At 47.0% G+C, this 26900-nt stretch overlaps 1 long non-coding RNA gene across 1 annotated transcript; it reads left to right on the top strand.

Moving 5' to 3' along the window:
- Positions 1–216: 216 nt before the first annotated feature.
- Positions 217–26900, top strand: LOC137504548 (uncharacterized). The gene is made up of 3 exons (XR_011019504.1): positions 217–336; positions 22200–25896; positions 26433–26900. It is a non-coding gene; the product is annotated as an uncharacterized lncRNA (long non-coding RNA).

Here is a 26900-nt window from a genome sequence, read left to right as displayed (position 1 = left end):
ATGACTTAAGAATTGGAGGCCTAAAATGCTTGAAAATATTTTTGCCACTTTTGACTCATAATTCCAGACAGAAATGCACCACCAGGGAGGTTAAACTTCTTTCATGTAATGAAGAAAAGTATTTTATGTTTTGTGTTTTTTTAAAGCAAGCCTTTAACTAACAGAATCTTTATCAATTCAGAGTTCTTTGACTTTTTTCATTTTCCTCCACAGAACTCGACGAGCAGCAGTGACTTATCATACGATCTGGTGGAAGGGGAAGAGGCTGATAGGACGGAACTTGGTGTTCCTGTCAACATCCTCTGCAGCGATGTTCCCATTTACCGGGCCACACAGGTGAGTTACATATTGTGCTGGTGACCAGACAGGCGTGTATAGCAGACATACCTCAGCTCTCTGTACATTTACTGGCCACACAGGTGAATTACATATTGTGCTGGTGACCAGACAGACGTGTATAGCAGACATACCTCAGCTCTCTGTACATTTACTGGCCACACAGGTGAGCTACATTGTGCTGGTGACCAGACAGAAGTGTATAGCAGACATACCTCAGCTCTCTGTACATTTACTGGCCACACAGGTGAGTTACATTGTGCTGGTGACCAGACAGACGTTTATAGCAGACATACCTCAGTTTTCTGTACATTTACTGGCCACACAGGTGAGTTACATTGTGCTGGTGACCAGACAGACGTGTATAGCAGACATGCCTCAGTTCTCTGTACATTTACTGGCCACACAGGTGAGCTACATTGTGCTGGTGACCAGACAGGCGTGTATAGCAGACATACCTCAGTTCTCTGCTCATTTACTGGCCACACAGGTGAGTTACATTGTGCTGGTGACCAGACAGACGTTTATAGCAGACATACCTCAGTTTTCTGTACATTTACTGGCCACACAGGTGAGTTACATTGTGCTGGTGACCAGACAGACGTGTATAGCAGACATGCCTCAGTTCTCTGTACATTTACTGGCCACACAGGTGAGCTACATTGTGCTGGTGACCAGACAGGCGTGTATAGCAGACATACCTCAGTTCTCTGCTCATTTACTGGCCACACAGGTGAGCTACATTGTGCTGGTGACCAGACAGGCGTGTATAGCAGACATACCTCAGCTCTCTGTACATTTACTGGCCACACAGGTGAGTTACATTGTGCTGGTGACCAGACAGGTGTGTATAGCAGACATGCCTCAGCTCTCTGTACATTTACTGGCCACACAGGTGAGTTACATTGTGCTGGTGACCAGACAGGTGTGTATAGCAGACATACCTTAGCTCTCTGTACATTTACTGGCCACACAGGTGAGCTACATTGTGCTGGTGACCAGACAGACGTGTATAGCAGACATGCCTCAGCTCTCTGTACATTTACTGGCCACACAGGTGAGCTACATTGTGCTGGTGACCAGACAGACGTGTATAGCAGACATGCCTCAGCTCTCTGTACATTTACTGGCCACACAGGTGAGCTACATTGTGCTGGTGACCAGACAGACGTGTATAGCAGACATGCCTCAGCTCTCTGTACATTTACTGGCCACACAGGTGAGTTACATTGTGCTGGTGACCAGACAGGTGTGTATAGCAGACATGCCTCAGCTCTCTGTACATTTACTGGCCACACAGGTGAGCTACATTGTGCTGGTGACCAGACAGGTGTGTATAGCAGACATGCCTCAGCTCTCTGTACATTTACTGGCCACACAGGAGAGCTACATTGTGCTGGTGACCAGACAGGCATGTATAGCAGACATGCCTCAGTTCTCTGCTCATTTACTGGCCACACAGGTGAGTTACATTGTGCTGGTGACCAGACAGGTGTGTATAGCAGACATACCTCAGTTCTCTGTACATTTACTGGCCACACAGATGAGCTACATTGTGCTGGTGACCAGACAGGTGTGTATAGCAGACATGCCTCAGCTCTCTGTACATTTACTGGCCACACAGGAGAGCTACATTGTGCTGGTGACCAGACAGGTGTGTATAGCAGACATGCCTCAGCTCTCTGTACATTTACTGGCCACACAGGAGAGCTACATTGTGCTGGTGACCAGACAGGTGTGTATAGCAGACATGCCTCAGCTCTCTGTACATTTACTGGCCACACAGGTGAGCTACATTGTGCTGGTGACCAGACAGGCGTGTATAGCAGACATGCCTCAGTTCTCTGCTCATTTACTGGCCACACAGGTGAGTTACATATTGTGCTGGTGACCAGACAGGTGTGTATAGCAGACATGCCTCAGCTCTCTGTACATTTACTGGCCACACAGGTGAGCTACATTGTGCTGGTGACCAGACAGGTGTGTATAGCAGACATGCCTCAGCTCTCTGTACATTTACTGGCCACACAGGAGAGCTACATTGTGCTGGTGACCAGACAGGCATGTATAGCAGACATGCCTCAGTTCTCTGCTCATTTACTGGCCACACAGGTGAGTTACATTGTGCTGGTGACCAGACAGGTGTGTATAGCAGACATACCTCAGTTCTCTGTACATTTACTGGCCACACAGATGAGCTACATTGTGCTGGTGACCAGACAGGTGTGTATAGCAGACATGCCTCAGCTCTCTGTACATTTACTGGCCACACAGGAGAGCTACATTGTGCTGGTGACCAGACAGGTGTGTATAGCAGACATGCCTCAGCTCTCTGTACATTTACTGGCCACACAGGAGAGCTACATTGTGCTGGTGACCAGACAGGTGTGTATAGCAGACATGCCTCAGCTCTCTGTACATTTACTGGCCACACAGGTGAGCTACATTGTGCTGGTGACCAGACAGGCGTGTATAGCAGACATGCCTCAGTTCTCTGCTCATTTACTGGCCACACAGGTGAGTTACATTGTGCTGGTGACCAGACAGGTGTGTATAGCAGACATGCCTCAGCTCTCTGTACATTTACTGGCCACACAGGTGAGCTACATTGTGCTGGTGACCAGACAGACGTGTATAGCAAAAAACCCCCATCAAAAGAGTTTAAACCAGGCCTCACTTTGTCATATATCAAAAAACTTTATTGTAGAAAAAATGCACAGCAATCACAAACTGTCTCAAGAAGAATCTAATAAAAACCTTAAAAACACATGGATCCCAAGGATTGGCTCAGCAGTCCCTGCATCCACACACACTTCACACACATCCGTCCATGACATTCATCCAGTGAAAATAGCGCTCAATGCATGAAATATGGCCACACAGCTCTGGGATAACTTGATTAATGAAATTGATATTTGGAGAATACTTCTGTCAGCACAGCTTGTCCAAACCATCACCTAAACTAGACTAAACTACCAGTACTTGATTGGTTGAATCGTATACATAGTTCCAGGACAACAATCAATGCAGGCTGTATAGTACTTAGAAGATACAATCCATTGCATATGGGTCCACAAAAGAATCACAGATCAGCCAGTTTAGCAACACTGCACAACGCAGCAGTCCATCAACCATCAGCTGAAAGCGCAGTTAGGAAGTCAGAAGGTTAGCAGGTTGTTAAGGCACAAGCGTGTGTTAGACAGCAAAGCATCAGCAGCATGTCATATATTCCATCTTGTCAAGCGGGGACAGCGCCCCTGTGTCTTACGTGTCCCAGTAGGTTTATGTTGATCTTGAGCTTGACAGAATGCACATGAGCTGTAACATCTCACTGATGATGAAAGAAGCACACACCGCTCAGAGAGCGCTCTCCACCGCCGTCACCGCTGCCATGCGGATGCGCTGATCGAGCGCGAATGACTTCTTTCATCATCAGTGAGATGTTACAGCTCATGTGCATTCTGTCAAGCTCAAGATCAACATAAACCTACTGGGACACGTAAGACACAGGGGCGCTGTCCCCGCTTGACAAGATGGAATATATGACATGCTGCTGATGCTTTGCTGTCTAACACACGCTTGTGCCTTAACAACCTGCTAACCTTCTGACTTCCTAACTGCGCTTTCAGCTGATGGTTGATGGACTGCTGCGTTGTGCAGTGTTGCTAAACTGGCTGATCTGTGATTCTTTTGTGGACCCATATGCAATGGATTGTATCTTCTAAGTACTATACAGCCTGCATTGATTGTTGTCCTGGAACTATGTATACGATTCAACCAATCAAGTACTGGTAGTTTAGTTTAGTTTAGGTGATGGTTTGGACAAGCTGTGCTGACAGAAGTATTCTCCAAATATCAATTTCATTAATCAAGTTATCCCAGAGCTGTGTGGCCATATTTCATGCATTGAGCGCTATTTTCACTGGATGAATGTCATGGACGGATGTGTGTGAAGTGTGTGTGGATGCAGGGACTGCTGAGCCAATCCTTGGGATCCATGTGTTTTTAAGGTTTTTATTAGATTCTTCTTGAGACAGTTTGTGATTGCTGTGCATTTTTTCTACAATAAAGTTTTTTGATATATGACAAAGTGAGGCCTGGTTTAAACTCTTTTGATGGGGTTTTTTTGCAGATCTAGGTATCTGAGTTTAAGGCACGTAAACGGTTGATGCATCTGCGCACACAGTGTGGTTCATGTGGGGCGCAGAGAGATAATCAACTGGTTGGTCATGTGAAGACCTGTGATTAATCTAAAATCTGACGTGTATAGCAGACATGCCTCAGTTCTCTGTACATTTACTGGCCACACAGGTGAGTTACATATTGTGCTGGTGACCAGACAGGTGTTTATAGCAGACATACCTCAGCTCTCTGTACATTTACTGGCCACACAGGTGAGTTACATTGTGCTGGTGACCAGACAGAAGTGTATAGCAGACATACCTCAGCTCTCTGTACATTTACTGGCCACACAGGTGAGTTACATTGTGCTGGTGACCAGACAGGCGTGTATAGCAGACATGCCTCAGCTCTCTGTACATTTACTGGCCACACAGGTGAGCTACATTGTGCTGGTGACCAGACAGACGTGTATAGCAGACATACCTCAGCTCTCTGTACATTTACTGGCCACACAGGTGAGTTACATTGTGCTGGTGACCAGACAGGCGTGTATAGCAGACATACCTCAGCTCTCTGTACATTTACTGGCCACACAGGTGAGCTACATTGTGCTGGTGACCAGACAGGTGTTTATAGCAGACATACCTCAGCTCTCTGTACATTTACTGGCCACACAGGTGAGTTACATTGTGCTGGTGACCAGACAGGTGTGTATAGCAGACATGCCTCAGCTCTCTGTACATTTACTGGCCACACAGGTGAGTTACATTGTGCTGGTGACCAGACAGGTGTGTATAGCAGACATGCCTCAGCTCTCTGTACATTTACTGGCCACACAGGTGAATTACATATTGTGCTGGTGACCAGACAGGCGTGTATAGCAGACATGCCTCAGCTCTCTGTACATTTACTGGCCACACAGGTGAGTTACATTGTGCTGGTGACCAGACAGGCGTGTATAGCAGACATGCCTCAGTTCTCTGCTCATTTACTGGCCACACAGGTGAGTTACATTGTGCTGGTGACCAGACAGGTGTGTATAGCAGACATGCCTCAGTTCTCTGCTCATTTACTGGCCACACAGGTGAGTTACATTGTGCTGGTGACCAGACAGGTGTGTATAGCAGACATACCTCAGCTCTCTGTACATTTACTGGCCACACAGGTGAGCTACATTGTGCTGGTGACCAGACAGGTGTGTATAGCAGACATGCCTCAGCTCTCTGCTCATTTACTGGCCACACAGGTGAGCTACATTGTGCTGGTGACCAGACAGGTGTGTATAGCAGACATGCCTCAGCTCTCTGTACATTTACTGGCCACACAGGTGAATTACATATTGTGCTGGTGACCAGACAGGTGTGTAAAGCAGACATACCTCAGCTCTCTGTACATTTACTGGCCACACAGGTGAGTTACATTGTGCTGGTGACCAGACATGCGTGTATAGCAGACATACCTCAGCTCTCTGTACATTTACTGGCCACACAGGTGAGTTACATTGTGCTGGTGACCAGACATGCGTGTATAGCAGACATGCCTCAGTTCTCTGCTCATTTACTGGCCACACAGGTGAGTTACATTGTGCTGGTGACCAGACAGGTGTGTATAGCAGACATACCTCAGTTCTCTGTACATTTACTGGCCACACAGATGAGCTACATTGTGCTGGTGACCAGACAGGTGTGTATAGCAGACATGCCTCAGCTCTCTGTACATTTACTGGCCACACAGGAGAGCTACATTGTGCTGGTGACCAGACAGGTGTGTATAGCAGACATGCCTCAGCTCTCTGTACATTTACTGGCCACACAGGAGAGCTACATTGTGCTGGTGACCAGACAGGTGTGTATAGCAGACATGCCTCAGCTCTCTGTACATTTACTGGCCACACAGGTGAGCTACATTGTGCTGGTGACCAGACAGGCGTGTATAGCAGACATGCCTCAGTTCTCTGCTCATTTACTGGCCACACAGGTGAGTTACATTGTGCTGGTGACCAGACAGGTGTGTATAGCAGACATGCCTCAGCTCTCTGTACATTTACTGGCCACACAGGTGAGCTACATTGTGCTGGTGACCAGACAGACGTGTATAGCAAAAAACCCCCATCAAAAGAGTTTAAACCAGGCCTCACTTTGTCATATATCAAAAAACTTTATTGTAGAAAAAATGCACAGCAATCACAAACTGTCTCAAGAAGAATCTAATAAAAACCTTAAAAACACATGGATCCCAAGGATTGGCTCAGCAGTCCCTGCATCCACACACACTTCACACACATCCGTCCATGACATTCATCCAGTGAAAATAGCGCTCAATGCATGAAATATGGCCACACAGCTCTGGGATAACTTGATTAATGAAATTGATATTTGGAGAATACTTCTGTCAGCACAGCTTGTCCAAACCATCACCTAAACTAGACTAAACTACCAGTACTTGATTGGTTGAATCGTATACATAGTTCCAGGACAACAATCAATGCAGGCTGTATAGTACTTAGAAGATACAATCCATTGCATATGGGTCCACAAAAGAATCACAGATCAGCCAGTTTAGCAACACTGCACAACGCAGCAGTCCATCAACCATCAGCTGAAAGCGCAGTTAGGAAGTCAGAAGGTTAGCAGGTTGTTAAGGCACAAGCGTGTGTTAGACAGCAAAGCATCAGCAGCATGTCATATATTCCATCTTGTCAAGCGGGGACAGCGCCCCTGTGTCTTACGTGTCCCAGTAGGTTTATGTTGATCTTGAGCTTGACAGAATGCACATGAGCTGTAACATCTCACTGATGATGAAAGAAGCACACACCGCTCAGAGAGCGCTCTCCACCGCCGTCACCGCTGCCATGCGGATGCGCTGATCGAGCGCGAATGACTTCTTTCATCATCAGTGAGATGTTACAGCTCATGTGCATTCTGTCAAGCTCAAGATCAACATAAACCTACTGGGACACGTAAGACACAGGGGCGCTGTCCCCGCTTGACAAGATGGAATATATGACATGCTGCTGATGCTTTGCTGTCTAACACACGCTTGTGCCTTAACAACCTGCTAACCTTCTGACTTCCTAACTGCGCTTTCAGCTGATGGTTGATGGACTGCTGCGTTGTGCAGTGTTGCTAAACTGGCTGATCTGTGATTCTTTTGTGGACCCATATGCAATGGATTGTATCTTCTAAGTACTATACAGCCTGCATTGATTGTTGTCCTGGAACTATGTATACGATTCAACCAATCAAGTACTGGTAGTTTAGTTTAGTTTAGGTGATGGTTTGGACAAGCTGTGCTGACAGAAGTATTCTCCAAATATCAATTTCATTAATCAAGTTATCCCAGAGCTGTGTGGCCATATTTCATGCATTGAGCGCTATTTTCACTGGATGAATGTCATGGACGGATGTGTGTGAAGTGTGTGTGGATGCAGGGACTGCTGAGCCAATCCTTGGGATCCATGTGTTTTTAAGGTTTTTATTAGATTCTTCTTGAGACAGTTTGTGATTGCTGTGCATTTTTTCTACAATAAAGTTTTTTGATATATGACAAAGTGAGGCCTGGTTTAAACTCTTTTGATGGGGTTTTTTTGCAGATCTAGGTATCTGAGTTTAAGGCACGTAAACGGTTGATGCATCTGCGCACACAGTGTGGTTCATGTGGGGCGCAGAGAGATAATCAACTGGTTGGTCATGTGAAGACCTGTGATTAATCTAAAATCTGACGTGTATAGCAGACATGCCTCAGTTCTCTGTACATTTACTGGCCACACAGGTGAGTTACATATTGTGCTGGTGACCAGACAGGTGTTTATAGCAGACATACCTCAGCTCTCTGTACATTTACTGGCCACACAGGTGAGTTACATTGTGCTGGTGACCAGACAGAAGTGTATAGCAGACATACCTCAGCTCTCTGTACATTTACTGGCCACACAGGTGAGTTACATTGTGCTGGTGACCAGACAGGCGTGTATAGCAGACATGCCTCAGCTCTCTGTACATTTACTGGCCACACAGGTGAGCTACATTGTGCTGGTGACCAGACAGACGTGTATAGCAGACATACCTCAGCTCTCTGTACATTTACTGGCCACACAGGTGAGTTACATTGTGCTGGTGACCAGACAGGCGTGTATAGCAGACATACCTCAGCTCTCTGTACATTTACTGGCCACACAGGTGAGCTACATTGTGCTGGTGACCAGACAGACGTGTATAGCAGACATGCCTCAGCTCTCTGTACATTTACTGGCCACACAGGTGAGTTACATTGTGCTGGTGACCAGACAGGTGTGTATAGCAGACATGCCTCAGCTCTCTGTACATTTACTGGCCACACAGGTGAGTTACATTGTGCTGGTGACCAGACAGGTGTGTATAGCAGACATGCCTCAGCTCTCTGTACATTTACTGGCCACACAGGTGAGTTACATTGTGCTGGTGACCAGACAGGTGTGTATAGCAGACATGCCTCAGCTCTCTGTACATTTACTGGCCACACAGGTGAATTACATATTGTGCTGGTGACCAGACAGGCGTGTATAGCAGACATGCCTCAGCTCTCTGTACATTTACTGGCCACACAGGTGAGTTACATTGTGCTGGTGACCAGACAGGCGTGTATAGCAGACATGCCTCAGTTCTCTGCTCATTTACTGGCCACACAGGTGAGTTACATTGTGCTGGTGACCAGACAGGTGTGTATAGCAGACATGCCTCAGTTCTCTGCTCATTTACTGGCCACACAGGTGAGTTACATTGTGCTGGTGACCAGACAGGTGTGTATAGCAGACATACCTCAGCTCTCTGTACATTTACTGGCCACACAGGTGAGCTACATTGTGCTGGTGACCAGACAGGTGTGTATAGCAGACATGCCTCAGCTCTCTGCTCATTTACTGGCCACACAGGTGAGCTACATTGTGCTGGTGACCAGACAGGTGTGTATAGCAGACATGCCTCAGCTCTCTGTACATTTACTGGCCACACAGGTGAATTACATATTGTGCTGGTGACCAGACAGGTGTGTAAAGCAGACATACCTCAGCTCTCTGTACATTTACTGGCCACACAGGTGAGTTACATTGTGCTGGTGACCAGACATGCGTGTATAGCAGACATACCTCAGCTCTCTGTACATTTACTGGCCACACAGGTGAGTTACATTGTGCTGGTGACCAGACATGCGTGTATAGCAGACATGCCTCAGTTCTCTGCTCATTTACTGGCCACACAGGTGAGTTACATTGTGCTGGTGACCAGACAGGTGTGTATAGCAGACATACCTCAGTTCTCTGTACATTTACTGGCCACACAGATGAGCTACATTGTGCTGGTGACCAGACAGGTGTGTATAGCAGACATGCCTCAGCTCTCTGTACATTTACTGGCCACACAGGAGAGCTACATTGTGCTGGTGACCAGACAGGTGTGTATAGCAGACATGCCTCAGCTCTCTGTACATTTACTGGCCACACAGGAGAGCTACATTGTGCTGGTGACCAGACAGGTGTGTATAGCAGACATGCCTCAGCTCTCTGTACATTTACTGGCCACACAGGTGAGCTACATTGTGCTGGTGACCAGACAGGCGTGTATAGCAGACATGCCTCAGTTCTCTGCTCATTTACTGGCCACACAGGTGAGTTACATTGTGCTGGTGACCAGACAGGTGTGTATAGCAGACATGCCTCAGCTCTCTGTACATTTACTGGCCACACAGGTGAGCTACATTGTGCTGGTGACCAGACAGACGTGTATAGCAAAAAAACCCCATCAAAAGAGTTTAAACCAGGCCTCACTTTGTCATATATCAAAAAACTTTATTGTAGAAAAAATGCACAGCAATCACAAACTGTCTCAAGAAGAATCTAATAAAAACCTTAAAAACACATGGATCCCAAGGATTGGCTCAGCAGTCCCTGCATCCACACACACTTCACACACATCCGTCCATGACATTCATCCAGTGAAAATAGCGCTCAATGCATGAAATATGGCCACACAGCTCTGGGATAACTTGATTAATGAAATTGATATTTGGAGAATACTTCTGTCAGCACAGCTTGTCCAAACCATCACCTAAACTAGACTAAACTACCAGTACTTGATTGGTTGAATCGTATACATAGTTCCAGGACAACAATCAATGCAGGCTGTATAGTACTTAGAAGATACAATCCATTGCATATGGGTCCACAAAAGAATCACAGATCAGCCAGTTTAGCAACACTGCACAACGCAGCAGTCCATCAACCATCAGCTGAAAGCGCAGTTAGGAAGTCAGAAGGTTAGCAGGTTGTTAAGGCACAAGCGTGTGTTAGACAGCAAAGCATCAGCAGCATGTCATATATTCCATCTTGTCAAGCGGGGACAGCGCCCCTGTGTCTTACGTGTCCCAGTAGGTTTATGTTGATCTTGAGCTTGACAGAATGCACATGAGCTGTAACATCTCACTGATGATGAAAGAAGCACACACCGCTCAGAGAGCGCTCTCCACCGCCGTCACCGCTGCCATGCGGATGCGCTGATCGAGCGCGAATGACTTCTTTCATCATCAGTGAGATGTTACAGCTCATGTGCATTCTGTCAAGCTCAAGATCAACATAAACCTACTGGGACACGTAAGACACAGGGGCGCTGTCCCCGCTTGACAAGATGGAATATATGACATGCTGCTGATGCTTTGCTGTCTAACACACGCTTGTGCCTTAACAACCTGCTAACCTTCTGACTTCCTAACTGCGCTTTCAGCTGATGGTTGATGGACTGCTGCGTTGTGCAGTGTTGCTAAACTGGCTGATCTGTGATTCTTTTGTGGACCCATATGCAATGGATTGTATCTTCTAAGTACTATACAGCCTGCATTGATTGTTGTCCTGGAACTATGTATACGATTCAACCAATCAAGTACTGGTAGTTTAGTTTAGTTTAGGTGATGGTTTGGACAAGCTGTGCTGACAGAAGTATTCTCCAAATATCAATTTCATTAATCAAGTTATCCCAGAGCTGTGTGGCCATATTTCATGCATTGAGCGCTATTTTCACTGGATGAATGTCATGGACGGATGTGTGTGAAGTGTGTGTGGATGCAGGGACTGCTGAGCCAATCCTTGGGATCCATGTGTTTTTAAGGTTTTTATTAGATTCTTCTTGAGACAGTTTGTGATTGCTGTGCATTTTTTCTACAATAAAGTTTTTTGATATATGACAAAGTGAGGCCTGGTTTAAACTCTTTTGATGGGGTTTTTTTGCAGATCTAGGTATCTGAGTTTAAGGCACGTAAACGGTTGATGCATCTGCGCACACAGTGTGGTTCATGTGGGGCGCAGAGAGATAATCAACTGGTTGGTCATGTGAAGACCTGTGATTAATCTAAAATCTGACGTGTATAGCAGACATGCCTCAGTTCTCTGTACATTTACTGGCCACACAGGTGAGTTACATATTGTGCTGGTGACCAGACAGGTGTTTATAGCAGACATACCTCAGCTCTCTGTACATTTACTGGCCACACAGGTGAGTTACATTGTGCTGGTGACCAGACAGAAGTGTATAGCAGACATACCTCAGCTCTCTGTACATTTACTGGCCACACAGGTGAGTTACATTGTGCTGGTGACCAGACAGGCGTGTATAGCAGACATGCCTCAGCTCTCTGTACATTTACTGGCCACACAGGTGAGCTACATTGTGCTGGTGACCAGACAGACGTGTATAGCAGACATACCTCAGCTCTCTGTACATTTACTGGCCACACAGGTGAGTTACATTGTGCTGGTGACCAGACAGGCGTGTATAGCAGACATACCTCAGCTCTCTGTACATTTACTGGCCACACAGGTGAGCTACATTGTGCTGGTGACCAGACAGGTGTTTATAGCAGACATACCTCAGCTCTCTGTACATTTACTGGCCACACAGGTGAGTTACATTGTGCTGGTGACCAGACAGGTGTGTATAGCAGACATGCCTCAGCTCTCTGTACATTTACTGGCCACACAGGTGAGTTACATTGTGCTGGTGACCAGACAGGTGTGTATAGCAGACATGCCTCAGCTCTCTGTACATTTACTGGCCACACAGGTGAATTACATATTGTGCTGGTGACCAGACAGGCGTGTATAGCAGACATGCCTCAGCTCTCTGTACATTTACTGGCCACACAGGTGAGTTACATTGTGCTGGTGACCAGACAGGCGTGTATAGCAGACATGCCTCAGTTCTCTGCTCATTTACTGGCCACACAGGTGAGTTACATTGTGCTGGTGACCAGACAGGTGTGTATAGCAGACATGCCTCAGTTCTCTGCTCATTTACTGGCCACACAGGTGAGTTACATTGTGCTGGTGACCAGACAGGTGTGTATAGCAGACATACCTCAGCTCTCTGTACATTTACTGGCCACACAGGTGAGCTACATTGTGCTGGTGACCAGACAGGTGTGTATAGCAGACATGCCTCAGCTCTCTGCTCATTTACTGGCCACACAGGTGAGCTACATTGTGCTGGTGACCAGACAGGTGTGTATAGCAGACATGCCTCAGCTCTCTGTACATTTACTGGCCACACAGGTGAATTACATATTGTGCTGGTGACCAGACAGGTGTGTAAAGCAGACATACCTCAGCTCTCTGTACATTTACTGGCCACACAGGTGAGTTACATTGTGCTGGTGACCAGACATGCGTGTATAGCAGACATACCTCAGCTCTCTGTACATTTACTGGCCACACAGGTGAGTTACATTGTGCTGGTGACCAGACATGCGTGTATAGCAGACATGCCTCAGTTCTCTGCTCATTTACTGGCCACACAGGTGAGTTACATTGTGCTGGTGACCAGACATGCGTGTATAGCAGACATACCTCAGCTCTCTGTACATTTACTGGCCACACAGGTGAGCTACATTGTGCTGGTGACCAGACATGCGTGTATAGCAGACATACCTCAGTTCTCTGCTCATTTACTGGCCACACAGGTGAGTTACATTGTGCTGGTGACCAGACATGCGTGTATAGCAGACATACCTCAGCTCTCTGTACATTTACTGGCCACACAGGTGAGTTACATTGTGCTGGTGACCAGACATGCGTGTATAGCAGACATACCTCAGTTCTCTGCTCATTTACTGGCCACACAGGTGAGTTACATTGTGCTGGTGACCAGACATGCGTGTATAGCAGACATACCTCAGCTCTCTGTACATTTACTGGCCACACAGGTGAGTTACATTGTGCTGGTGACCAGACATGCGTGTATAGCAGACATGCCTCAGTTCTCTGCTCATTTACTGGCCACACAGGTGAGTTACATTGTGCTGGTGACCAGACATGCGTGTATAGCAGACATACCTCAGCTCTCTGTACATTTACTGGCCACACAGGTGAGTTACATTGTGCTGGTGACCAGACATGCGTGTATAGCAGACATGCCTCAGTTCTCTGCTCATTTACTGGCCACACAGGTGAGTTACATTGTGCTGGTGACCAGACATGCGTGTATAGCAGACATGCCTCAGCTCTCTGTACATTTACTGGCCACACAGGTGAGTTACATTGTGCTGGTGACCAGACATGCGTGTATAGCAGACATACCTCAGCTCTCTGTACATTTACTGGCCACACAGGTGAGTTACATTGTGCTGGTGACCAGACATGCGTGTATAGCAGACATGCCTCAGTTCTCTGCTCATTTACTGGCCACACAGGTGAGTTACATTGTGCTGGTGACCAGACATGCGTGTATAGCAGACATGCCTCAGCTCTCTGTACATTTACTGGCCACACAGGTGAGTTACATTGTGCTGGTGACCAGACATGCGTGTATAGCAGACATGCCTCAGCTCTCTGTACATTTACTGGCCACACAGGTGAGCTACATTGTGCTGGTGACCAGACATGCGTGTATAGCAGATATAAACTGATAAAGGAAGAGAATTGGCTCTTGGGTGCATAAGAAAATACGAAACAATCTTTATTATTAAGGTATTGACATACAAATAAATACATATACATAATTAGAAACCCCCTTAAAAAACAGTGAATGATCCCCCTGGGCAATACAAGGAATAGTGAGGCTGCAGTCCTCACACTACCTCGCAAGAAAAAAAGAGTTCCACTCCAAGAAAAAACCACAGATGATAAATCAATGTAAAAAATGGCTGATATGAATCCACTTGTAACAAAGAAGCTAAGCCTTAGAAGATCCCGTCACATCACAGTGACGCTGGTTGTTAGACACATGCCAGGCACCCACATCATAAAGGGGTGTATTTATGTTCATATGCTGTGACTTGTAACGATCAAGGAAAAGTACCCATGGAGCAATCCAGCATGAAAATACAGATCCATAGATCCAGGATCAAAGGCGTATGGATCCTGGATCTATGGATCTGTATTTTCACACTGTGATGTGACGGGATCTTCTAAGGCTTAGCTTCTTTGTTACAAGTGGATTCATATCAGCCATTTTTTACATTGATTTATCATCTGTGGTTTTTTCTTGGAGTGGAACTCTTTTTTTCTTGCGAGGTAGTGTGAGGACTGCAGCCTCACTATTCCTTGTATTGCCCAGGGGGATCATTCACTGTTTTTTAAGGGGGTTTCTAATTATGTATATGTATTTATTTGTATGTCAATACCTTAATAATAAAGATTGTTTCGTATTTTCTTATGCACCCAGAGCCAATCCTCTTCCTTTATCAGTTTATATATTTATTTGTTGGCATGATGCATAAGAGAATAATTATTAAGATTATATTTTTCCTCATAACCAATTCCTATCTCATTTGACCACATTCCACATACAATAGAGTCATTACAATTTATAAGTGTATAGCAGACATACCTCAGCTCTCTGTACATTTACTGGCCACACAGGTGAATTACATATTGTGCTGGTGACCAGACAGGCATGTATAGCAGACATACCTCAGCTCTCTGTACATTTACTGGCCACACAGGTGAGTTACATTGTGCTGGTGACCAGACAGGTGTGTATAGCAGACATGCCTCAGTTCTCTGTACATTTACTGGCCACACAGGTGAGTTACATATTGTGCTGGTGACCAGACAGACGTGTATAGCAGACATGCCTCAGCTCTCTGTACATTTACTGGCCACACAGGTGAGTTACATTGTGCTGGTGACCAGACAGGCGTGTATAGCAGACATGCCTCAGCTCTCTGTACATTTACTGGCCACACAGGTGAGTTACATTGTGCTGGTGACCAGACAGGTGTGTATAGCAGACATGCCTCAGCTCTCTGTACATTTACTGGCCACACAGGTGAGCTACATTGTGCTGGTGACCAGACAGGTGTGTATAGCAGACATGCCTCAGCTCTCTGTACATTTACTGGCCACACAGGTGAGCTACATTGTGCTGGTGACCAGACAGACGTGTATAGCAGACATGCCTCAGCTCTCTGTACATTTACTGGCCACACAGGTGAGTTACATTGTGCTGGTGACCAGACAGGCGTGTATAGCAGACATGCCTCAGCTCTCTGTACATTTACTGGCCACACAGGTGAGTTACATTGTGCTGGTGACCAGACAGGCGTGTATAGCAGACATACCTCAGCTCTCTGTACATTTACTGGCCACACAGGTGAGTTACATTGTGCTGGTGACCAGACAGACGTTTATAGCAGACATACCTCAGCTCTCTGTACATTTACTGGCCACACAGGTGAGTTACATTGTGCTGGTGACCAGACAGACGTGTATAGCAGACATACCTCAGCTCTCTGTACATTTACTGGCCACACAGGTGAGTTACATTGTGCTGGTGACCAGACAGACGTGTATAGCAGACATACCTCAGTTCTCTGTACATTTACTGGCCACACAGGTGAGTTACATTGTGCTGGTGACCAGACAGGTGTGTATAGCAGACATGCCTCAGCTCTCTGTACATTTACTGGCCACACAGGTGAATTACATATTGTGCTGGTGACCAGACAGGCGTGTATAGCAGACATACCTCAGCTCTCTGTACATTTACTGGCCACACAGGTGAGTTACATTGTGCTGGTGACCAGACAGGTGTGTATAGCAGACATGCCTCAGCTCTCTGTACATTTACTGGCCACACAGGTGAGCTACATTGTGCTGGTGACCAGACAGAAGTGTATAGCAGACATACCTCAGCTCTCTGTACATTTACTGGCCACACAGGTGAGTTACATTGTGCTGGTGACCAGACAGACGTTTATAGCAGACATACCTCAGTTTTCTGTACATTTACTGGCCACACAGGTGAGTTACATTGTGCTGGTGACCAGACAGACGTGTATAGCAGACATGCCTCAGTTCTCTGCTCATTTACTGGCCACACAGGTGAGTTACATTGTGCTGGTGACCAGACAGGCGTGTATAGCAGACATACCTCAGCTCTCTGTACATTTACTGGCCACACAGGTGAGCTACATTGTGCTGGTGACCAGACAGGTGTGTATAGCAGACATACCTCAGCTCTCTGTACATTTACTGGCCACACAGGAGAGCTACATTGTGCTGGTGACCAGACAGGTGTGTATAGCAGACATGCCTCAGCTCTCTGTACATTTACTGGCCACACAGGTGAGCTACATTGTGCTGGTGACCAGACAGGTGTGTATAGCAGACATGCCTCAGCTCTCTGTACATTTACTGGCCACACAGGTGAGCTACATTGTGCTGGTGACCAGACAGAAGTGTATAGCAGACATACCTCAGCTCTCTGTACATTTACTGGCCACACAGGTGAGTTACATATTGTGCTGGTGACCAGACAGGCGTGTATAGCAGACATACCTCAGCTCTCTGTACATTTACTGGCCACACAGGTGAGTTACATTGTGCTGGTGACCAGACAGGTGTGTATAGCAGACATGCCTCAGCTCTCTGTACATTTACTGGCCACACAGGTGAGTTACATTGTGCTGGTGACCAGACAGGTGTGTATAGCAGACATACCTCAGCTCTCTGTACATTTACTGGCCACACAGGTGAGCTACATTGTGCTGGTGACCAGACAGGCGTGTATAGCAGACATACCTCAGCTCTCTGTACATTTACTGGCCACACAGGTGAGTTACATTGTGCTGGTGACCAGACAGGCGTGTATAGCAGACATACCTCAGCTCTCTGTACATTTACTGGCCACACAGGTGAGTTACATTGTGCTGGTGACCAGACAGAAGTGTATAGCAGACATGCCTCAGTTCTCTGTACATTTACTGACCATACAGGTGAGTTACATTGTGCTGGTGACCAGACAGACGTGTATAGCAGACATGCCTCAGCTCTCTGTACATTTACTGGCCACACAGGTGAGCTACATTGTGCTGGTGACCAGACAGAAGTGTATAGCAGACATACCTCAGCTCTCTGTACATTTACTGGCCACACAGGTGAGTTACATTGTGCTGGTGACCAGACAGACGTGTATAGCAGACATGCCTCAGCTCTCTGTACATTTACTGGCCATACAGGTGAGTTACATTGTGCTGGTGACCAGACAGGCGTGTATAGCAGACATACCTCAGCTCTCTGTACATTTACTGGCCACACAGGTGAGCTACATTGTGCTGGTGACCAGACAGGTGTGTATAGCAGACATGCCTCAGCTCTCTGTACATTTACTGGCCACACAGGTGAGCTACATTGTGCTGGTGACCAGACAGAAGTGTATAGCAGACATACCTCAGCTCTCTGTACATTTACTGGCCACACAGGTGAGTTACATATTGTGCTGGTGACCAGACAGGCGTGTATAGCAGACATACCTCAGTTCTCTGTACATTTACTGGCCATACAGGTGAGTTACATTGTGCTGGTGACCAGACAGGCGTGTATAGCAGACATACCTCAGCTCTCTGTACATTTACTGGCCACACAGGTGAGCTACATTGTGCTGGTGACCAGACAGACGTGTATAGCAGACATGCCTCAGCTCTCTGTACATTTACTGGCCACACAGGTGAATTACATATTGTGCTGGTGACCAGACAGGCGTGTATAGCAGACATACCTCAGCTCTCTGTACATTTACTGGCCACACAGGTGAGTTACATTGTGCTGGTGACCAGACAGGCGTGTATAGCAGACATACCTCAGTTCTCTGCTCATTTACTGGCCACACAGGTGAGCTACATTGTGCTGGTGACCAGACAGGTGTGTATAGCAGACATACCTCAGCTCTCTGTACATTTACTGGCCACACAGGTGAGTTACATTGTGCTGGTGACCAGACAGGTGTGTATAGCAGACATGCCTCAGCTCTCTGTACATTTACTGGCCACACAGGTGAGCTACATTGTGCTGGTGACCAGACAGAAGTGTATAGCAGACATACCTCAGCTCTCTGTACATTTACTGGCCACACAGGTGAGTTACATATTGTGCTGGTGACCAGACAGGTGTGTATAGCAGACATGCCTCAGCTCTCTGTACATTTACTGGCCACACAGATGAGCTACATTGTGCTGGTGACCAGACAGACGTGTATAGCAGACATGCCTCAGCTCTCTGTACATTTACTGGCCACACAGGTGAGTTACATTGTGCTGGTGACCAGACAGGTGTGTATAGCAGACATGCCTCAGCTCTCTGTACATTTACTGGCCACACAGGTGAGTTACATTGTGCTGGTGACCAGACAGGCGTGTATAGCAGACATACCTCAGCTCTCTGTACATTTACTGGCCACACAGGTGAGTTACATATTGTGCTGGTGACCAGACAGACGTGTATAGCAGACATACCTTAGCTCTCTGTACATTTACTGGCCACACAGGTGAGTTACATATTGTGCTGGTGACCAGACAGACGTGTTTAGCAGACATACATGCCCCAGCATTCTGCTTATTTACCTCTTCTAAGTCCCCCAATATTTTGTGGATGAAGCCCATGGTGGTTGGGATTTCTTCTGCTGACTATGTTTGATGTGCTTGTTGTGTTTGGGTCTTTCCCATTCTGCGATTATTTTGAACTTTAATAAAATGATGTGCACAATTGCTGCTGCTTTCTGGCATATGTTGTACAAACTGTAAAATATAGCATCTTGATAAAAATATTGAATAAAATGTTGGTATATAACATATCTCAAGTTTTGTTGAAAAGCAGGATAACACATAAAATAACAGTCTAGAAATAATATTTTGACTGAAAATCTATCAAATCTATCGATTGGGCAGTAGGGAAAATCTCAGCTGATTGGAGGCTGAGTGTGAGCGACCCCTAGCATTGCACTGCGCTGTGATTGATTTCCTGCTGAAAGTAGTGTGTGGAAGGTATTGGTCCCTCACTGATCAGAGAGGAATAATCATTGTGTCACATTGGGTGGCAATCTATTAGTGTGTATATAGCTAAATAATCAGAAACAGGTAGCAATTGTAATACAGCTGCAGTGGTACAATTGATGTTAGACAAAGTTTCTATTGAAATCTTGTTTAACCACTTCCCCTTCCCCAGAACGAGTAACTACATCCCTGCCAAATCCCACATCTCTTTGCAGGGATGCAGCTACTATGCTCCGAACTGACCGATACTTACACGTCCACGCATAATGCATAGGGAAGTAATGGGCGAGGACATCTTGTGACCAAATTGTAAAATTACATCTATAAACATTTTTTTTTATTGAAAGACATACTTTTACATTTAAAATTAATCACTTACTTCCCGCAACTCCCCAATAGTTACCCCCAATTTTTTTTTGTTAAAAAATAAATAAAAAGATAAAAAAACATACAATTTTGTAACAAAAATACATAAACAGTTACCGTAGAGGCAGAACTTTTTTAATATGTATGTCAAGAGGGTATACTACTGTTACTTTTTAAATTCTGGGCTTGTGATGTATGCAATACTGAAAAATTGCACCTTTATTTCCAAATAAAATATTGGCGCCATACTTTGTACTAGGGAAAAATGTTAAATGTTGCAATAACCGGGACAAATGGGCAAATAAAATGTGTGGGTTTTCATTATGGTAGCATGCATTATTTTAAAACTATAATGGTCGAAATCTTTTTTCTTTATCTTCCTGTTAAAACTCATTTATAATAAAATAATTCTTAGCAAAAAGTACCCTCCAAAGAAAGTCTAATTGGTGGCTAAAAAACCAAGATATAGATTGTTTCTTTGTGATAAGTAGTAATAAAGTTATAGGCGAATAAATGGAAGGAGCGCAGACAGGTGAAAATTGCTCTGTTTTTTTAAGAGGAAAAACCCAACCCTTGGAGGTGAAGTGGTTAATATCTACTGGGGAAAAGCTGTAGGACAGGTAAACAAAATATTGATTATTTAGCTGATCTATCATAAACTGTTAATTACACCAGAGAGGAAATGTGTGCATCAACCAAGTGAACCTAAAAAAATCTGGCTTTGCAAATTTGGCCTATTGGCTAATCACGAGACATTGCTCATGCAAATATGCATTTGCTTTCGCATGCCTAAATATGCAGGGTCAAAAACCAACACCGCAAAGCAATCGCCCTGCGGGAATTAGTTCATGCTACATAGCACTATCCAGGGGCGCCACAAGGAGTCTTCCCATTGCCCCCATATAACCGGGGGGGGGGGGCGGGGGTCCCAGGCTCTCTCACCGCCTGGAACCCACACAGCGGCACCCTGGAGGGGGAGGCAGGGGGGTGCAGGCGATCTCCCCAGCGTGGCCAGCGCCGGGAAGAGCCGCCCGCACACACCTCCCAAGATTAAAAACAGGCACTTTTACCTTAACGTCCATTGCGGGGGCAATGGGAAGCCTCCTCGTGGCGCCCCTCGATAGTGCTATGTAGCATGAACTAATTCCCGCAGGGCGATTGTTTTGCGGTCTTTGGTTTTTGACCCTGCATATTTAGGCATGCGAAAGCAAATGCATATTTGCATGAGCAATGTCTCGTGATTAGCCAATAGGCCAAATTAGCAAAGCCAGATTTGTCAGGTTCACTTGGTTGATGCACACATTTTCTCTCTGTTGTAATTAGTCTATCATAAACTGTGCCGTAAATAGCTAGCTTAAAATGACACTTAAGCGTACAAAAAAATGAGTTTTACTCACCTGGGGCTTCCCTAAGCCCCCTGCAGCTGATCGGTGCCCTCGCTGTGTCCCTCCGATCCTCCTGTCCCCGCCGGCAGCTACTTCCGGTTTTGCTGTCACCGGCCATCAGGCTGGGAACGCGCGTGATTCTTCTCGTTCCCAGCCACAATATCGCCCCCTATACTGCTTTTGTGGCAAGGAAAACGAGCTACGAGAACTGGGGTCCCCGCACTGCCGTCAGTCGGAGCCAGTCTAGCATAAGAGAAGTACGCTATTTGCCGCTGGAGAGATACGTAGAGGGCGCACTTTTCCTGCGTAGGCTGGCTTCGATGACATCAGTGATGGAACCCAATTCTCTTAGCTGCGGGCAGCGGAGGACGGCGGAGTGGGAGTGATCCGTGCGTATAGGACTGGAGGAAGCCCCAGGTATGTACACCTTCTCTGGTTCACTTTAAACAACAGATGACCTGGAATAGCCCCTTTCTTGTGATATAATCTGATGACCTCGCACATTTCTCTCCGGTGCTCTGCAGGTGACTTTCACTCCAGCACCTGATGCCATGTGTCATGATCATTTATTCTCTCTTCCTGGATTGGTCACACTAAATTGCAAGTTCTTTTGTTGTGTCAACCTTTGAATTGGGCAATTTTCGGGCGTGTTGTCTTCAGCCCAGTAACGTGAGGCTAATTATATTTATCTCTTCTTCCTAGAATACCAATCCACACCTGCGCTGGAAGATCAACATCACATTCGAAGTCTTTGGGGTCAAAGTGTCCATCAAGTTCCAATCCTGACCTTCATAGCTTCATCCCTAGTCATTGGCCGTGTGCCCGGAGATTTAGCGCAAGAGACGCTTGTTTGGCATATTTAGGCTCCTCCCAAAGTACCTGTTATAAGATTGATGTATAGGGAAAATTCCCATTAGGACAACACGGAGTAAGCAGATATAATAGATACTGCCAACCTGAAAAATCTTTTTTTTTTTGGTAACCAGTCTTTGGATTTATCGCTGTCCTACAAGATCCCTCTGTCTGCTTGGCCTTATATCTGCCCAGTCCCCAGGATTATACAGAGAGGACACAACAGAACGTTTTTGTGTTACTGAACAAGGCGGATCAGAGTGATTGTCCTGACTTGTTTTCATAGCTGTGTATGTTGTCTGAATTTCATAATCCTTTGAACATTTGCTGATCAGCTGATTGGGTGCAACAGCACAGTCTGTACTGAGAAGTGAGGGTGCAGCAACATGTGACAAATCCACTGTGCGAACTGATGCTCTGTCTGCTGGAGAACTACAAGTGCCAGCAGTGCCACACATCTTGAAGAACTACAGGTGCCAGCAGTGCCACACATCTTGAAGAACTACAGGTGCCAGCAGTGCCACACATCTTACAGAACTACATGCCCAAGGAAGGTTCTGTTTGCTACCACATAAAGACAAGCTTATCTAAGTTTTTGCCATGTTTGCTATGCATCTGTGTTAGTGCATCACCCTCCTATCCAGTATCACTTGAAGGCACCATTAAACAACTACTGGGAAGTTGCGCATCAGAGATCTGGGTGCTCCAGGGTGCCAGTGTGGGTGGGCGCAATAGGTGCGGTGGGCGGGGAGGAGAGCGGGAGCCGCAGAAGGGAAATTTAAAGATACTTCTGCTCTAGCTATACTTAGTATAGCTAGAGCTGCACTGGGGTGTGTTGTGGGGCGGCAGGTGCGCAGAGATCTTCAATCAAGTTAACAGAGAATATTGGCGTGGGAACATTTTTCAAAGGTAAGTATTCATGGTTAATTTAGAGTATCAAAATACTTTTTCGTTGTTGTGTTTTTATTTCACGTACCCTTTGTGGAAATTGTTAAGGAGGGGGCATGCCTGGGAAGGGGGTAGTCACCTGAGGGTCTCTTCCTTAAAAGGGACTTCCAGATGCCACCATGAGCACCCCAGGGCATCATCGCCCCCACCTCCTCCTGGGGCACTGGAGGTGGGGAAGAGCCCCTTCTCCATGGATTGGACAAGGGCTCCGGGGGGGGGGGGGGAGTGGGAGGCTTGGCCACCTCTCTCCTGCAGAGTCCCCCTATACCATGGACCATGCGGGCTGGTATAGCTCAGGGTGAGAAGCCCCATGCGGCCGGGGCTCTGTATTCTGCTATCCAAGCCTGTATGGGGGGCAAGGGGTTAAAGAGGCTCAGGAAGGGGACCTCATGTCATTTATTTGTATTATTATTATTACCCACACTTATTATTATAACAAAAAAAATTGTAATGTTCCAAAAAATAGGTAAAGTTTCCAGAGATCCTTATACTGGTTGTCTAAGGATGTATATCGATCCCTGGCCAAAGCGTTGCCACATTTTCCATGGTGGTTCGGATCCCTTGAAACCCCGTCATGAAATTAACTGCTCTTTCTTTTGATATAGGAACATTTACACCGATGGGTTGATGCATTATGTATTTTTTTTTTATTATTATTATTATTATTTTCTTATCGTAAATTTAAAATCGATTTTTCTCTAAAATTACAAGGTCTTTGATTTCTTTTTCCTCTTGTTTCCACTGTCCCCCTCCACATACCCTACAAATGTGGTGTTTCTAGCATGTTCAGGGCCTTTGCTATAACTGCTAAAGGCAGTGGCCATTGAATTTAATGTAAAGAATGCGAACGTGACAGAAAGCTTGCATTAAATGTGAATGGCGAACAACCCAAGTTTGCCGGGAACTGTCTGCCAACAAACTGTTTGGGCCATCACTAGTCACTGCCCTCAGTCTGCCCCAGCAGCCTCTGTCACTGGTTCATTGTCCTCAGTCTGCCCCACCTGCCTCTGTCACTGATTCGCTGCCCTCACTCTGCCCCAGCAGCCTCCATCATGGAGTTACTGTCCTCTGTCTGCCCCAGCAGCCTCTGTCACTGGTTCACTGTCCTCAGTCTGCCCCACCTGCCTCTGTCACTGATTCACTTCCCTCACTCTGCCCCAGCAGCCTCCATCATGGAGTCACTGCCCTCACTCTGCCCCAGCAGCCTCTGTCACTGAGTCACTGCCTTTATTCTGCCCCAGCAGCCTCTGTCACTGAGTCACTACCCTCAGTCTGCCCCAGCTGCCTCTGTCACTGAGTCACTACCCTCAGTCTGCCCCAGCATCCTCTGTCACTGAGTCACTGCTCTCAGTCTGCCCCAGCAGCCTCTGTCACTGAGTCACAACCCTCAGTCTGCCCCAGCTGCCTCTGTCACTGAGTCACTACCCTCAGTCTGCCCCAGCTGCCTCTCTCACTGAGTCACTACCCTCAGTCTGCCCCAGCATCCTCTGTCACTGAGTCTCTACCCTCAGTCTGCCCCAGCATCCTCTGTCACTGAGTCACTGCTCTCAGTCTGCCCCAGCTGCCTCTGTCACTGAGTCACTACCCTCAGTCTGCCCCAGCATCCTCTGTCACTGAGTCACTACCCTCAGTCTGCCCCAGCATCCTCTGTCACTGAGTTGCTGCTCTTAGTCTGCCCCAGCTGCCTCTGTCACGGAGTTACTACCCTCAGTCTGCCCCAGCATCCTCTGTCACTGAGTCACTGCCCTCAGTCTGCCCCAGCTGCCTCTGTCACTGAGTCACTACCCTCAGTCTGCCCCAGCTGCCTCTGTCACTGAGTCACTACCCTCAGTCTGCCCCAGCATCCTCAGTCACTGAGTCACTGCTCTCAGTCTACCCCAACTGCCTCTGTCACTGAGTCACTACCCTCAGTCTGCCCCAGCAGCTTCTGTCATGGAGTCACTGCCCTCAGTCTGCCCCAGCAGCCTCTGTCACAAAGAAACTTCCCTCAGTCTGCCCTAGCAGCTTCTGCCATGGAGTCACTGCCCTCAGTCTGACCCAGAAGCCTCCGTCACAAAGTAACTGCATTCAGTCTGCCCCAGCATCCTCTTCCACTGAGTCACTGTCTGTAGTCTACCCCAGCAGCCTCTGTCACTAAGTCCCTGCCCTCAGTCTACCCCATCAGCCTCCGTCATGGAGTCATTGCCCTCAGTCTCCCTAGCAGCCTCTGTCATGGAGTCACTTCCCTCAGTCTTCCCTAGCAGCCTCCATCATGGAGTCACTGCCCTCAGTCTGCCCCAGAAGCCTCTGTCACAAAGTCCCTGCCCTCAGTCTGCCCCAGCAGCTTCTGTCATGGAGTCACTGCCCTCAGTCTGCCCCAGAAGCCTCTGTCACAAAGTCCCTGCCATCAGTCTGCCCCAGCAGCTTCTGTCATGGAGTCACTGCCCTCAGTCTGCCCCAGCAGCTTCTGTCACAAAGTAGGTGGCTTGAAAAAAAGGCAGAAATGAAACCGAGAGCCCAATATGGTGTAGTATGTCAAAGAAAATGAAAATAAAGTACAAATAAAGTGTAATGTACTCACAAATATGGGTTACCACAAAGGCAACCACTGGAAAGGCAGGTGTTGGGGAGGTTGTAGGCCCTGTGGCGCCTCTTAGTCTAATAGCAATCAGTGTGTGACCGCTGGGGTGGGAGGGATGGAGGGGCGCACTTTGGTGTCTCAGCCTTGGGTGCTGGAGGACCTTGTACCGGCTCTGCTCACAAATATGGGTTACCACAAAGGCAACCACTGGAAAGGCAGGTGTTGGGGAGGTTGTAGGCCCTGTGGCGCCTCTTAGTCTAATAGCAATCAGTGTGTGACAGCTGGGGTGGGAGGGATGGGGGAGGGACCTCTTAGTCTAATAGCAATCAGCGTGTGACGGCTGGGGTGGGAGGGATGGGGAGGGGCCTCTTAGTCTAATAGCAATCAGTGTGTGACGGCTGGGGTGGGAGGGATGGAGGAGGGGCCTCTTAGTGTAATAGCAATCAGTGTGTGACCGCTGGGGTGGCAGGGATGGAGGGGCGCACTTTGGTGTCTCAGCCTTGGGTGCTGGAGGACCTTGTCCCTGCTCTGCTCACAAATATGGGTTACCACAAAGGCAACCACTGGAAAGGCAGGTGTTGAGAATTATGAGCTGACCCCACTCAGGTAATAAAAAGTCGCTCTCTGTAGATAGAAGAAAATGGGGAAACACCCCTCCACCCAGGGTGGACTAGATCAGCAGTAAAACAGAAATAACAGAGGCCCCAACAAGGATAAAATAATTAAAATCCGCTTAAAAGGAGGGACACAGGTGGACTCACCTTCCTCAAGTACAAAAATGACCAGCCACTAAGCCGTTATAAGATAACAGTAATATTTATTGGAAACTCTCCAGGTATGCAACGGGTTTCACGGGTCAAAATCCCGCTTCATCAGGCAATCAAATTTGGAGAAACACAGCAATTGGTCAATCTCTGGGCCAAGCGCCTCTGTCCCAAACAGGGGTGTAACTAGGTCCCACTGGGCCCCCCTGCAGAAATTCTGAACGGGCCCCCCTCCAGCCCCCCGGGGCCGTTTTGGGGGGGCTGAAGGGGTCTCAGCAT

Source organism: Hyperolius riggenbachi, chromosome 4, assembly GCF_040937935.1.
Source record: "Hyperolius riggenbachi isolate aHypRig1 chromosome 4, aHypRig1.pri, whole genome shotgun sequence".
Classification (NCBI taxonomy): Eukaryota; Metazoa; Chordata; class Amphibia; order Anura; family Hyperoliidae; genus Hyperolius; species Hyperolius riggenbachi.
Note: the sequence above shows the minus strand (reverse complement) of the source record. Positions and strands in the feature narration are given on the sequence as shown.